The sequence below is a fragment of the Phoca vitulina genome, unplaced genomic scaffold, assembly GCF_004348235.1.
Source record: "Phoca vitulina isolate PV1807 unplaced genomic scaffold, GSC_HSeal_1.0 scaffold8, whole genome shotgun sequence".
Classification (NCBI taxonomy): domain Eukaryota; kingdom Metazoa; phylum Chordata; class Mammalia; order Carnivora; family Phocidae; genus Phoca; species Phoca vitulina.
This window is the reverse complement of record NW_022589711.1, coordinates 77,662,888-77,674,671: the sequence shown is the minus strand read 5'-3', so window position 1 is coordinate 77,674,671 and position 11,784 is coordinate 77,662,888. Positions and strand designations below refer to the sequence as shown.

Here is an 11,784-nt window from a genome sequence, read left to right as displayed (position 1 = left end):
TTTCTTGTGATCAGGAGAGGCTGGGTTTTGAACTACAATGTGGACTTCTGGGTGGATTCTGATGAATTGAAGACCTTGAACTTCCTTTGAGCTTCTCTTGTGGGCAGAAGTAGCAGAATCCTCCCCAATCAAGGGATTAGCTAAATATTGCCTATTATCCCCCTAAGGATCTCACCTGACAGTGGCTTTTTAGGTGAATGCCAGTTCTCAATTCCTACATCTATTGCTTTTCCCTGCCTTAGACTTACAACTAGATGCAGCAGACCACAAAAAAAAAAAAAAAAAAAGGATGACTACAAAACCTAATCTGACAGGATGTACCAGACACAACAAAGAATTACAAAATTTTATCAAGCTATATTGACACAAACCTGATGAATTTAGGTGAGAATAAATCTAAGAGTGCTGTACAAGGGATGAAAAAGATGTATTGTTAGACCTGGCTGAAATTATTGATAAGGGTACACTGACCCAAAAGACCCTGAACAATATTGAATTAACAATAATGAATGCATTATTTTGAATATATAAAAGTAGCTCTAACACTTTACTCATTTGCTTGAATAAAATCTGGCCTCAAAAGTGGCCTGCATTAAATGAAGTTGAGATTTCAGAACATACTTTTTATCCTCTGAAGTGAAAATCTAATGGTTTAAGGAGATGAGTGAACTTATAAATTTATTATGTAGGATCTCCCTATCCCTTAACTCTGTCACCTGGGACTGTCCAGAGGATGTGTCCTCCACCAATACCTTGAGCAATATAGTTCTTTGAAAAACATCAACATCATGAAAAAAAACTCTGTATTTATTTGCTGTTATCTGCAAGCCAAAGATTACAGTTGACGATACTGTCATTGCAGTGAGTTCTCAGACCTAAGTGCGATGTTAGGATCCCAGGGCTGAAGATACTGCTTAATGATCAGAAGGTGTGTAAGCATGGTCATCATAAGGGGCAACAGGGTTTGCAGTAATCAGAATATTTTGACACAGATCTTTGGTAGGGACTAATTGATTATAGGGACACTAGGCTTGAGATACATAAGTATTTCCTTAAAATCAAGTGGGAAAGCCTCACAATTTACTCAATTCACAGACTTGAGCCAATTCACAGAACTAGACTATGAACTTTGAATCTAATAAATTGTTTGTTCTATTCCGAGTATATGACTTCTAGGTGTGCATCAATACCACCTGCTTTAATTAACACCTTTCCAGACAACAGGATTAGCTGAGAGGAAATTGAGGGCAAGCAGCCATCTTTAAGGATGTTTCACATATCACATCTTCTCATATTCCATTGGCCTGAAATACTATCATGGCAATATGTCACTGCTCAGGAAATTGAGGATGTAATCTGTAGCTGAGAAGCTATATGCCTATTCAAACTTCAAGAATTCTATTACTAAAAACAAAAAAGGAAAATGAGTAATGAATGAAATGAAATGAATGAAAAATAGTATCTGTTAAATCTTTTTAAAAATCTTTTTAAAAATATTTATTTATTTGAGAGAGAGAGAGAGAAAATGACAGCTGGGGGAGTTGTAGAGGGAGAGGGGATGAGAGACTCTCAAGCAGACTCCACAATGAACATAAATCTGAGACAGGGCTCAATTTCACAACCCTGAGACTGTGACCTGAACCAAAACCAAGAGTTGGATGCCTAACCAACTCAGCCACCCGGGTGCCCTTCTGTTAAATCTTTAATAGTGCTACCCTTCCTTTTCATTTTACTTCTTTATTTTTTTATTTACATTAACGTAGCTTAACAACTTTCTTTGTAGAATACTACTAATCACTGCCTACTTGATATAACAAATATATTCAGAATCCTGAATCATAAATCTTGAATAATACAGATTCTTTGCAAACACATTAGGCAAAGGCTATGATGAATTTTTGGAGATAAAGTATATCTCAGTAAATATCAAAGTTGAACTTATAGTACCAGTTTTTCTAATCACAATGATAGATAATAGAAATCACTAACAAGAGATAATTGAACACTTCTCCAAAAATTAAATGGCAGATTACGCCGGTGCTGCTGAAGGGCCCTGGAATGGGAGGCCACTAGAGGCTTTAGCAGTGGCATCCAGGGCCTGGGTAGGGGCTGCAGCTGAGGCTGTAGAGCTCACAGAGGCCAGGCCGAGGACAAGGAGTAGATCCCCATCACCAAGCTGGGACACCTGGTTAAGAACATGAAGATCAAGTCCCTGGAGGAGATCTATTTCTTCTCTCTGCCTCTCAAGGAATCTGAGATCATTGACTTTTTCCTGGGGATATCCCTCAAGGATAAAGTTTTGAAAGTTCTACTTATGCAAAAGCAGACCCAGGCTGGCATTTGTTGCCATCAGAGATGACAATGGACACATTGGTCTGGGTGTTAAGTGTCCCAGGGAGGTAGCCACTGCCATCCCTGGGGCCATTATCCTGGCCAAGCTTTCCATCACCCTGTGCAGCGAGGCTACTGTGGTAACAAGATCCCTTGCAAGGTGACCCGCCACTGTGGTTCTGTGTTGGTGCACCTCATCCTTGCCCCAGAGGCACTGGCATTGTCCAAGAAGCTACCGATGATGGACAGTATTGACAACTGCTACATTTCAGCCAAGGGCTATACTGCCACCCTGGGCAATTACACCAAGGCCACTTTTGATGCCATTTCCAAGACTTACAGCTATCTCATCCCTCACCTCTGGAAGGAGATTGTGTTCACCAAGGGCCCGCATCAGGAATTCACTGGCCATCTTGTAAAGACCCACACCAGAGTTTCTGTGCAGAGGACTCAGGCTCCAACTCTGGCCACCACATAGTTTTATACAAGAAAAATAAAGTAAAGCCTATTTAAAAAAAATAGATAATTGAACAAAATGATGTTTTTGAATTAAATATCATACTTTAATTCATGGTTCTGAATAAATAATTGTGAAAATTTAAAAATATGATAATGATCCAAAAACACACATGGGATGAAGCTAATGCAGAAGTACAAAATTATGAAAACAAAGAATTAAGTGTTCAGGATAAGAACTTAAGAGAAAACAGCAAAATAAAAAAGATCAGTATAAACTTTGGTGTTCTATTATAAAGCATTTCCTTCAGCATGCTGTTATTTCAGTCAACTTCTAAAAACAAAATAAAAGCTATTCAATTTGTTATTCTAACATGTATTTCAAAATTCAATACATTTCTAATATACATTTCAAAATTTTCTAAAATGTATTTCAAAATTCACATGCCCAAACTTGAGCTCTAGCCTTGTCATCATCATTTCAATAAAAGTTAACTCGAGGCTTCTAATCACTCATGACAAATATTTGGGCAGCCAACTTGATTTCTCTTTTCCATCTCCTCTATCACTGATCCATAGACAACATTTTTTCTCTGACTTCAGAATAAGTCTGAAATCTGACCACTTATCAATACTTCCACAGTACTATAATGGAACAAATTACCCATATGATTAATACCATGAATGATTCAAATGAATATGCTGAATGTGAGAATATGAAAGCAGAACAGTACACACGGTACAATTCTATTTATAAGATGTCCTGAAACTAGTCTATGGTTTAAAAAAAAAAAAAAGGTTTTCTCTGGCTGGGATATTGACTGAGAAGGGATATGACAGAAATTTCTAATGGGAATTTTCTATTGGAAATTTTTCTAATGGAATTTTTCTATTGATAGGTATATAGCTTAGTCAGGTATATGCATTATTAAAAATTCATTGAATTTTACTATTAAAATGTGTTCACTCACTAAATGCAAATTTTACATAACACAATGGGAACAAGTATTTAATTTCTAAGTTTGCTTTTCACATCAGTATGGGTAAAAAATCCTAAAACTATTTGTTATGCTAGGCTTAAACAAATGAATAAATGTAGTGAGGATAATAAAAGTTATATTTCTCAATGTGGTGCAAGGAGTTAAAGATATGGAAAGTTAAAATGCTAGAATGAAACTTGGGTTGTTGCATTGAATTGGAGATATCAGTATAGATATACACACACACACACACACACATACATATATATGTTATATCCGCACATACATATCCGCACATAAACACATATATCTCCTCCTATATCTGTTTATGCAAAAGACCTAAAAGCAATGCTACACCAGTGACAATGAGCATATGTAGCATCCAGCTCTTGGTTTCTAAATAAAATTCTCCACTAAATAAACCAAGGGAAATAGTTGGTTTCAGGGTGTGGCTGGAAAAGTAGAAGATAAACCTAGTACTTATTTTGACACTGGAAAGTAAAGAAGTAATTAAAGAATTATAGGACCATGTCAAAAGGACACACAAAACTTAAAGAGGCTTCCACTGGCCAAATGTGGGACAAGTCAAGCATCAAAATAAATAAAAATAATCCATTGAATGAAATGAAAATTCATAAAATCATACTGATATGTTAAATATCACAAAAAAAGCTCTTTATTAGAATGGAGGCTGAAGAATGTAGTAGGAATGTTGAAACTGGAAAATCATCAATGGATGTTAAACTATTCATTGAAATTTTGATAAGAGAATATTGAAGTATTTTCATAGTTTTTCCCAAGAAATGTTAATTAGAAAAAGAAAAATAGTATTTACAGAGAAACCTGACAGGTACAACTTCCAGTGATTAATATTTAATATCACCAATACTGCAAAATCTTGTGCTTTCTGAAATAATGCACTGAAGAGGACATTATATTATTTAAGTGATAATCCCACCCCATATACATAACCTAAATAGAGTCATGGAGAAACATCAGAAGTACACAAAGTAAGGGGCATTCTACTAAAATAACCTACATTCTTAAAAAACATATATTTTTAAAGATTTGATTTATTCACTTATTTGAGAGAGAGAGAGTGCACCTGAGTGGGGGGAGGAGAGAGGGAGAGGGACAAGCAGACTCTGTGCTGAGTGTGGAGCCTGATGTGGGGCTCAACCTCATGACCCAGAGATCATGACCTGAGCTGAAATCAAGAGTCAGATGCATAACAGGCTGAGCCACCCAGGCGCCCCTTAAAAAATATTAAGAGAGAATGACAAACATTTATCAAAGTTCTCCAATGTAGTCTTGTGCCCCCCAGTTTTCCCTAATATCTCCTGTTCTGGACTACAAAAGGGGGGTTCAATAACTTCAATTAGATAAACAATACGGCATATCCACTCTGACACAAACATATATAAGTGCCACCTAATAGAATATATTACCCAGTTTAGCTGATAAAGACATTGATATCTAACAAGTTCCTTGAAAGTATTTCAGGTGAATAATTAAAAAAAAATCAATCTTTACTGGGTAATACTTAAAGCAACAAAGGTATACACCAAAGAACATTTAGTATTTATTCATTTCTCCTACTTCTTTATTCAATTTCACTCATTTAATAATAGTTAAGCAGATGTGCTTCCTTAATCTTGGAAATCTTGCAGGCATATTCAGGAGTAATCTTTTTGTTAGTTTTAAAATTTATTAATATGTTTTGGTAGTTAATGCCACAGTATTGAATACATCATGGTGACTACAATAAAACCACAATGGAAACCTGCTGTTCTTCAGGGAACATGATGTGGTTTTACTGTGGCTTGGTAACAAGTGACAAAGAATAAACAAATTTGAAATAAATCAATCACCAGTAACATTTTTTTTTTCACTTGACTGAGCTTTTGTCAATGTCACAAAATTGCAGAACATTGGAGACTTGGACTGCATAAAGCTGTAAGCATTCAGTTCCTCTTTTGTGATTTTTTTTCCCACCTCATTTTGTTGTATTTAAATGGGCTTTGTTTCAGTTTCTAGCTGGTGGGTATCCTACAGGAGTGAAATTCTGATACGATGTTTTCAAAAGACTTAAAACAACTTCAGTGATTATTTAGGCTTAGCAGCTTGTGAGATAATAAGTTGAAGTTTATCACTGCCAGCATTTCAAATGAGTGAAGATCATTTAGGAGTGAAGAGGTCAGTAATTCAGAATGTTCTATTTCAGTTGGAGAAGAAAAGTAGATAGCAAAGGGAGTCCCTGTAGGCTCTGTCATCAGGCACAAAGCACAGGATGGAAATTAGGAAGGTTGCAAATCTAAGAAGCAGTAGCATTTCCAAGAAGAGAGAAATAAAATAGAAATAAGATGTTGGTAGAAAGGATACCATTTAGGGGTACCCAGGAGAAATCATCCTGGAGTTTTGAGTGATGATCCTTTCATGAACTGCAGGAGGTTGAGTAATACACCTTCATTTGCCATTGTAACCATAACCATAATTACTAGCCTACCTGCATTTCTCATTCCAATGAGAGAAAAGAAGTTTAAATTATTTTTGGTAGTTATTTTCCTAAATGTTCCAAGGTAATCAAAGAATCTGTATCAGTGATTCTTTCTGTAATAGGCCAGAATAAGTATTCCATTTTGAATGCATATATTAAAGTTTGCTAATTTAATTTTGTTTTTGGCAAGAAAAGTTGAGAAAGTCCTTCCTGAGAAAATGGCAATTCAATACCAACTGGTAGTATTTCCTCCCTGTCTTCTCCCATGCTATCAAGATCATTTGAAGATAAAACAAGGGTTTACCACTAATTTGGGAATTAATAAAAGCACTGTCTCAAAGATGTTCTTAGGATAGGGGAAAAAAAAGGAGAGAGAGACACAAAGAGAAATAATTATGAGTTGGAGAAACATCAGCCAATGTATTATATTTTATGCTTTAAATTATCTTAAGTAGTTTTGATTTGTCTGTTCAACACTTAAATATAGTCCTATCAAATTATTTTATTATCCATAACTTCTTCCAACTAAGAATAGGTAACTTTCGCATGAATTAGCATTTTACAACATATATACACTCAAGAGTAACATTAATCAGACTCATCATTAAAATAATATATGTATTATTTCCTTTGAATTGTTTGGTTTTAAAGATTGTATTTGTCGTAGATGTAGAATCATAATTTGTACGGGTAACCTCCACACAGTTCCTGTATGTCCACCTGAAATAATTATTGATTTCATAATACATTTTCTGTAAAGACAAAGCCACATTTCAGTTAACACAAGTCATTCTGGGTTTTAGAAAACAGATCTGGGGAAATTCTCTCATGATCACCTTATTTTCTTTCTGATTACTATGGATAAAAGACTAACAGTGAAGAGTTTTAATTGAAGAATCATTGGAGAAGGGTATAGCAATAGTCATTAGAAGTACCTAAGAAGATAGGGTGAGATAACCTGAGTTAAACTATAACATACATTTATGCCAATTTGCTAGGCTCTGGAGGATTTGAAAATCAATGACTTTTATTTATTAAAGGCACTAGGTGAGCACTGTGAATTGTGTAAGACTGTTGAATCACAGACCTGTACCTCTGAAACAAATAATACATTATATGTTAAAAAAAAAAAAAAAGCAGAAGAAGAAGATAGCAGGAAGGGAAAAATGAAGGGGGTGGAAATCGGAGGGGGAGACGAACCATGAGAGACTATGGACTCTGAGAAACAAACTGAGGGTTCTAGAGGGGAGGTGGGTGGGGGGATTGGTTAGCCTGGTGATGGGTATTAAAGAGGGCACATACTGAATGGAGCACTGGGTGTTATACGCAAACAATGAATCACTACATCACAAACTAATGATGTAATGTATGGTGATTAACATAACATAATAAAATAAATCACTGATCTGTAAAAAAAAAAGGCACTAGGAAATCTATGATTATTCTGCAAATAGGTCATGATAACTCTGGTATAAATACAGGCATAATAGTTTGTATTTTCATGGATTAACCCCTCCGAAAAAAATTTTATGGTATTTGTCTGATTTATCTCACTTAGCATATTGCCTGAGCATATTCTATGTTCACAAATGGCAGGATTTCCTTTCTTGTATTTGAGTAATATCCCATTGTATATGTTTACCACTACTTTTTTATCCATTCCTCCACTGACAGACATTTAGGTTGTTTGGTTATTGTGAATAATGCTGCAGTGAACATGGAAGTGCAGATCTCTCTTTGAACTCTTCATTTCCCTTGCATATATACCTGGAAATGGAATTGCTAGTTCATACAATTCAATAATAAAAAGTTAAGAATTTTACAATCTAAAAAACTTGATTATTTAAAATAGTAGAGATATGGAAAGGAATATACATATACATTTTCACCATTGTGTTCAGAGGAAAACTTCAGGTTATGTAAAGAAAAAATATGGCTTTCTTCTAAACACAGGAATATACATATACACACTCATGTGTCTGTGTATATTTGTGTGTGTGTATATTTATTTACCTTTCAACCTGAATATATGCGTGGACACATGAGTATATATACACCTGAGTGTATATATTGTACATGCATATATAAATGTTATTTTTAATTTAAATATTTGATTTGTAATGTATCTTAGAGATTTTTATCTAAATTCTGAAATAGTAGTTTGCTATTTGCATATATGGTATGTTAGTATTAGGGATCACAGCTAAACTAATAGACAAATCATTTAATGAAGTGTTCAATTAATCAGTCCTAATTACTTCCAATTAACACTAATGAAATTAGGGTTATATAAAGAAGAAATATTATACAGTAATAAGTGTTAATATGAATGGCTGAGTACTTAATGTTTCACATTTTTTATATAAATGTTTTGCTAAACTGGGCACAGTAAAACATAAACCATCTTTTTCTTTACTATGATCATTGTGGGAAAAAAAAGAAATTTTTAAAATTTTGTCTTTTAGAAAAAGTTGTTTATTGTATCTTTGTATACCTACATAGAGATAGCTGTGTAAATGTTACTTCTATACCTATCATCTTCACATCACTTTGAGCCACATTTTATTTATTTTTTTAAATTTTTTATTGTTCTGTTAATCACCATACATTACATCATTAGTTTTTGATGTAGTGTTCCATGATTCATTGTTTGCGTATAACACCCAGTGCTCCATGCAGTACGTGCCCTCCTTAATACCCATCACCAGGCTAACCCATCCCCTCACCTCCCTCCCCTCTAGAACCCTCAGTTTATTTTCAGAGTCCATCGTCTCTCATGGTTCATCTCCCCCTCCGATTTCCCCCCCTTCATTCTTCCCCTCCTGCTATCTTCTTCTTCTTCTTCTTCTTTTTTTTTTTTTTTTAACATATATTGTATTATTTGTTTCAGAGGTACAGATCTGTGATTCAACAGTCTTCCACAATTCACAGCGCTCACCATAGCACGTACCCTCCCCAACTTTGAGCCACATTTTAATCAGGCCATTGCTGCAGGAACCAGCAATTTGCGTGAATGCACTGGTCATTTTTCTCAGTCCACATTGTATCTCTTGCTTAATTTTCCCCAGTATTTGTCTGCCATTACTACAGGCTTTACTTATAAGATTTGCTCAGCCATTCTAGTTCATGCACAAACTTGGAAAGGTAAAGTAGTTCATAGCTCCTGGAAGAACCCTTGATGATTTGAAAATAGAAGTCTGTGGATGAATACTTTTCCGTTTCTGTTAAAAATCCTGAGGCTCAGTTGGTACAGCCACTTAAGGTACTTCCAGGGGATTCATGTCCTTCAGGTTTCAACCAGAGAAGTAGAATCATTAGGAAATAGATGGATGAGTGGATGGATGGATGGATAGATAGATTTTTAGCAAGGAGTTGGCCTATGCAATTGAAGGAGGCTTGCTAGGCAATTCCAAAATCCATAGGCAGGCCATCAGGAAGGGCAAGCTGGAACTTCCCAGTCAGGAGCTGAACTGCTGCCCATAGATGAAATTTCTTCTTCAAGGAAGGCTCAGCTCTGTTCTTAAGGCCTTTCAACTGACTGAATCAAGCCCACCCAGATTATCTAATACCCCTTACTTAGAGTCAAGGGATTACTTAAAGTCAATTTTTATCATGGGGCACCTGAGTGACTCAGTCAGTTAAGCATCCGACTCTTGATTTGGGCTCAGGTTGTGATCTCAGGGTCATGGAATCCAGCCCGAAGTCAGGCTCCACACTCAGTGGGGAGTCTGCTTGAGATGCCCTCTCTTCCTCTCCCTCTGCTCCCCGCTCACCACACTTGTGCGCACTCTCTCTCTCTCTAAAAAATAAATAAATAAATAAAAATTCAACTTTTTAAAGATTTATTTATTTGGGGAGAGAGTAGAAGGGGGAGGGTCAGATGGAGAGAGAATCTTAAGCAGACTTCATGGTGAGTATGGAGCCTGGCACAGGGCTCAATCCCATGACCCTGAGATCATGACCTGAGCTGAAACCTTGAGTTGGACATTTAAACAACAGTATCACCCTGGTGCCTCCCCCGCCAAAAAAAATTCCATTTTAATCACACCTACAAAATATCTTCACAGCAAAAATTAAAATGATGTATGATTAAATAACTTAGGACTGTGGTCTGGCCAAGTCAGCATATCAAATAGCCCATCATAGGGTTTGAGCCTTATTTGTCCAAAATAGAAACCAGCACAATAACACATCCTTGGTTTGACTTTACTGTTTTACTCCTCCCTGACACCCTTGTCCTTGTCCCAAGGAGAACATCTTCACATAAACTACCTGCATGCTAACCCTTATTGTAAGCTCTATTTTGGAAGATAGACAATTTATATGAGATAATTGGTATCATAGTGGCCTTAGAAAGCAGACACTCAATATGGCATTCTGGTGAGATATCACCCACAGGACAGATAGCAATAAGGACTCCATTGATGTTAACAGTAGAGGTAATAATAACCCCTGGAAGGCAGAAGAATTATCATTACTAAGAACTTCACTGGTGGAACATTTTGATGAGATGTGTATTAATTTCTTGTGGCTGTCGTAACAAATTACCACAAACAAGGTTATTCTTTATTCTCTCACAGTTCAGAGGCCAGGAGTCTGAAAACAGGAGTGGCAAGACTATGCTTCCTCCAGGGGCTTTAAGGGAGAATCTGTCTCATGTCTCTCTTCTAGATTCTGGTGGCTACTTCCAGAATGCAACAAGGTAGACTGTGAAACTTTGGCTTATACTGTAGGGATTATACTTGAACATTTTGGGACAGTGGACATTGTAAGGACTTGGGTTGATGGCTTGAGATTAATTTTAGTAGTCCTAAAAGAAAATGATAGGCTCACTTTAGCAAACTATCAATGGCACATTATGAATGTCAGAATAACATCATGGGAACATTTTAAGAAACTTGTTACCTACAACTGCAAGGCAGACTATGCTGAAAAATCAGGGTGAAATTTAATTTTAGTGGTGACAGAGTTTCAAAGGACACCAAATGCACATCTTTAGAGATCTATGCCAAAATCGGGACCCAGATAGGGATAGAGTAGAGTGCTGGTATATATGATAGTGAAATTTGTGTCAACATAGCTGAGAATCTTGAACTCCCGGTATTTCCACCCAAGGGAAACAGCTCCTTCCTTGTTATGAGATAACAGTTTTCTCTTACCTGGAAACCATGCAGAAATCCCACTTGAGGCAATTGTCACAAAGATGCTCTATGTCTGCCTCAACATTTCAATTTCTAGGCTTATCTTCATTTTGTCTTAAAACCAATACACAGACTAAGGTTGCTACAAAGATTAATTTGGGAACAACTTCAACTTTATTAGGTTCCCAGGAAAGGCTCAAAAGAAACATTTCTTCTAGATAATAATAAATGTATTGGTAAGAATACATGAGAATATTTAAGAAGCTCAAGGAGGCTAGAGTTGACAGTAGAAACTGATTTACCTTGGTGTTCCAATTACCATGGTATTGCCATGGAAATAGTTTATTGTGTACTGGTGGTATGATAGTATTCTCAAAAA

General features: G+C 36.1%; 1 pseudogene; it reads left to right on the top strand.

Annotated features, from left to right (window-relative positions):
• Nucleotides 1-2,021: 2,021 nt before the first annotated feature.
• LOC116633598 lies at nucleotides 2,022-2,809 on the top strand (annotated as a pseudogene).
• Nucleotides 2,810-11,784: the final 8,975 nt, after the last annotated feature.